Source organism: Canis lupus, chromosome 20, assembly GCF_011100685.1.
Source record: "Canis lupus familiaris isolate Mischka breed German Shepherd chromosome 20, alternate assembly UU_Cfam_GSD_1.0, whole genome shotgun sequence".
Taxonomy (NCBI): Eukaryota; Metazoa; Chordata; class Mammalia; order Carnivora; family Canidae; genus Canis; species Canis lupus.
Genome location: NC_049241.1, coordinates 48,402,449 through 48,406,698, shown reverse-complemented (window position 1 = coordinate 48,406,698; position 4,250 = coordinate 48,402,449). Strand labels below are relative to the sequence as shown.

The window sequence follows — 4,250 nt, the reverse complement described above, 5'->3', positions numbered from 1 at the left end:
ATCTCACCACAGCTGTAGCTTGCTGAGTAGTCTGCTGAGTGGCCATGGGGTTTTCTGGGCACAAGACATGTGGATTCAAATTGGTGTTACTGATGGATGGCTGAATGAAGACAGTACAAACACTGAACGCTTTGTGTGCTTTGTATATATGTAGTGAATCAGAATATCAAGTACCTCTTGACCTTCTCCTTTCTAACACACATGATCTACTTAGTTGCTTTTACTTAAGGTGTCTTATGGATTTTACCTATTTTTTTGTAAGTTACTTGGTTGCTAGCAACCTATCTATACGTAACACATCTGATGAGTTTCATGTGTCCTATTTGTATTCTTGATTTCTTTTTTTTTAATAAAGATTTTATTTATTTATAAGAGACAGAGAGAGAGAGACAGGCAGAAGGAGAAGCAGGCTCCATGCAGGGAGCCAGATGTGGGACTCGATCCCGGGTCTCCAGGATCACGCGCTGGGCTGAAGGCGGCACCAAACCCCTGAGCCACCGGGGCTGCCCCGTATTCTTGATTTCTATAGCAGATATAGTCTCAAATATACAAATGAATATCACAGTGTCCAGCAGTACCGATGGGGTCTTCTCTACATTATTTCTGAAGTTTCATTTAGGGCTTTAATTCTGTTTCCATAAACTCCTGGTCTCTGAGCTACTGATATCCATTACTAAATTCATGTTTAGCATGAAGTATTTGGAATGGGTTTCTATTTTTGGAATTAAGAACCCACACGGAAATAGAAACTAGTACCAGAAGTGGTTGTAGGCCACAGATCTTTTTTTTTTTTATGGTTTTTTATTTAATTTTTTAAAATTTATTTATGATAGTCACAGAGAGAGAGAGAGAGAGAGGCAGAGACATAGGCAGAGGGAGAAGCAGGCTCCATGCACCGGGAGCCTGATGTGGGATTCGATCCCGGGTCTCCAGGATCGCGCCCTGGGCCAAAGGCAGGCGCCAAACCGCTGCGCCACCCAGGGATCCCGGCCACAGATCTTCAACGAAATGATATTCTGAGATTGGTCAGTGGGGTCTGGTGAGGGCCCTAAAGGCAGTGAAAATCCCATTAATGTTAAGGGGTGGGGAGTCAGTAGCTGTGAAACAGTTAAATAATGACCTCTGGTCATTTGGAGGGAGTGGCCACTGAAAGTGTGGGGGCAAGTGGCCACTGGCATTGAAGAGCAAGAAGCATGTGATGAATTTGAGAACTGCTGGATCAGTTGGTTCCTTCTGTATGTAACAGGGAGCTTAAAAGCATGGTAAGCTCAAAGTTCTAAAATATTTGCTCAAGCCACTGCCAGGGAACCAGATACTTTGTATTTCTTTACTAAAATAATCTTATTTCTTATAGCCTCAAGTTTGAAATTACTCTAAAACTAACCTCAAAATTTATTTTGCAGAAAGCAGAATTACGGCTTCAGAAAAATTCACAGTCTCAGTGGATTCCAAATTTTGATAATATGCACATTTGGGAGATTCCATGGTGTCCTAAAATAAATCTGGGAACAAGGGGAACTTTTTTTTTTTTTTTTAAGATTTTATTTATTTATTCATGTGACACAGAGAGAGAGAGGCAGAGACATAGGCAGGGGGAGAAGCAGGCTCCATGCAGGGAGCCTGATGTGGGACTTGATCCTGGGACTCTGGGACTACGCCCTGAGCGAAAGGCTGAGCCACCCAGGCGTCCCCAAAGGGAACTCTTTTTTTTTTTTTTTTAAATTCTTACTGTAATGTTTCTTTTTTTTTTAATAATAAATTTATTTTTTATTGGTGTTCAATTTGCCAACATACAGAACAACACCCAGTGGTCATCCTGTCAAGTGCCCCCTCCAGTGCCCGCGAGCCATTCACCACCACCCCCTGCCCTCCTCCCCTTCCACCACCCCCAGTTCGCTTCCCAGAGTTAGGAGTCTTTATGTTCTGTCTCCCGCAAAGGGAACTCTTAAACATACTTTTATATTTGTATTTTCAAAAAGATGAAACCAGAATAGTTGGGAAAAAAGGGAATCTTTAGAGAATAGAGAAGTGCTTTAAGAAATTAAAATTGTGGCAGCCAATATAAAAATTCAATAGAAGGATAAGATATAAAGTGGTAACAATCTGCAAGAAAGGAGACCAAAAACATAAAGAGTTTATGGAATTTTGGAAAGAAAGAGACAAACAACAACAACAAAACCAAACAGAAAGAAGGCTATTATTCTTAAATAATAATATAAAACAATTTCTTAGAGCTGAAAGACAAGAGTTTCTATATTAAACAAGCCTACTGAGTAGATCACAGTAAAATTCTGGAACACAGAATATGAAGAAATTATTTGTGAATGATGTAAAATAGAGATTTAATAACTTAATCCTTTAGCCAATGGTCCCAATAGCTTCCCTTCCCCATTGACTTGAAATACTAACACATACTGAATGCCCGTATATGCCTGAGTCTGCTTTTGAGCTGTTTTGTCTCTTGGATCTATTTGTCTATGTTTGTGACAATAACACACACATACCCTTAATGTCTAGCCATACATAACACATTACTCAGTGATCCCAGAATGTGTATTTCCCCTATACTGCTGTGTTCTTGCTTACACTGTGCCTACTTGCAACATTTCCTATAACCATTCCCTATGGCTTGATATTCATCCTTCCAGACCCACTTTCAACCATACCAAATTTCTTGATTTCTCCTCCATATCTCCTTATCTTTTTTAAAAAAATTTTTAGATTTTTAAAAATTTTTTATTCTGCTAACATAGCACATACTACAATGTGTTGAGTTAGTTTTACAGGAGTAGCTCAGCGTCATCTCTCTCTCCATAACTCCCCTCCAATTCTCCACTTGGAATGCCCCTGCAGGACGGCACTTTGCAATCCTAGCACTTAGCATGTAGTAATCAACTGATGCCGAATCCGTATCTATTGAAGAAAATAATACACACACGTACCTGATATATAAAGAATATCAGGCAGCTGGTTTCAGTGGTTATTTCTGGGAAAATTCAGAGACGGATTGAGACACCCCTCCCCCCATTTGAACTTCCATGTGTGCGTATTATCTATACTATATAACAAAAACATTAGTTTTAGTTTTTTAAAAAAGATTTATTTATTTATTTGAGAGAGCGCGCGCGCACTTAAGGGCGAGTCGGGGCAGGTACAGAGGGAGAGAATCTTTCAAGCCGACTCCACGCTGATTGTGGAACCCCACTGGGGGGGGGTGTGTGGGGGTGGTGTAGGGAGGGGTTGGATCCCTTGACCCATGAGATCATGACCTGAGCCAAAACCAAGAGCCAGGTCTAACCCACTGAGCCACCCAAGCGCCCTCACATTAGCTTAAAAAAAAAAAAGTCAGATTTTCTCTTGTCTTGAACATTTTTTCGCATCTTACTTTTACTGAGAAAGTAAGTTGTAGAAGACATAAAATATATACTCCTATTTTTAGAAGAAATTAGCCTGAAAAATAAATCTTACCTACCGATATGTTTTTGTAAGGATATGGACTGAACCAAAGGATCAAAGCGGTGGGCGTAGGTAAGTTAAACAGTGAGCATCCGGGGATCCCTGGGTGGCGCAGCGGTTCAGCGCCTGCCTGCAGCCCAGGGCGTGATCCTGGAGTCCCAGGATCGAGTCCCGCGTCCGGCTCCCGGCATGGAGCCTGCTTCTCCCTCTGCCTCTCTCTCTATCATAAATAAATAAATAAATAAATAAATAAAATAAAATAAATTAAATCTTTAAAAAAAATAGTGAGCAAGATCCCACCCCATCCCCGCCCACCCATCCCCGGACCCGCCCAGTCCCCGCCCACCAGTCTAAGCCCCGCCCCCGGCCCCGCCCGTCGGGCAGATGCCCCCCTCTACCCGCCTCTCTCCAGTCCGACCCCATCTCAGAGCCTAACCTCACCCCTCGGGGAAGGAGACTAGGATTTATCCTCCGAGGCTGAATGATAATGAAAGGGTCGTCAACATTCCCGTCACTGCTTGAACCTCCTCTGACCCCGAAAGCCGAGCCCCGGCCACTTCCGCTCCCGGCGACCCCCGAGGCCGGAAGCGGAAGTGCGCGGCGGCGGCGGACGGCGGCGGGTGTGCAGGGCGGCGCGGCGCGCTGCGGTGGGAGTGTCTCCGGCCGGATCTGCAGGTGCGGCCCTGCCCCTCGGGAAGGCGGGGAGGGCCCTGCGGGCTCCGGGAGGGGCCGGAGGGCCCAGGACCGCCGCGCGGGCTGCGGCCCCTCCTCCCCGTGGTGTTCCCCGGGCCGCG

At 44.5% G+C, this 4,250-nt stretch overlaps 1 long non-coding RNA gene across 2 annotated transcripts; it reads right to left on the bottom strand.

Annotated features, from left to right (window-relative positions):
• Nucleotides 1-3,078: 3,078 nt before the first annotated feature.
• On the bottom strand, nt 3,079-4,077 carry LOC111091365. 2 transcript variants are annotated; one of them, XR_005375056.1, is made up of 2 exons: nt 3,893-4,077; nt 3,079-3,676 (listed from the first exon to the last, which is right to left on the bottom strand). It is a non-coding gene; the product is annotated as an uncharacterized LOC111091365 (long non-coding RNA). The 2 variants fall into 2 exon arrangements; XR_005375057.1 differs by having other exon boundaries at nt 3,898-4,077.
• Between the last annotated feature and the right edge of the window lie 173 nt (nt 4,078-4,250).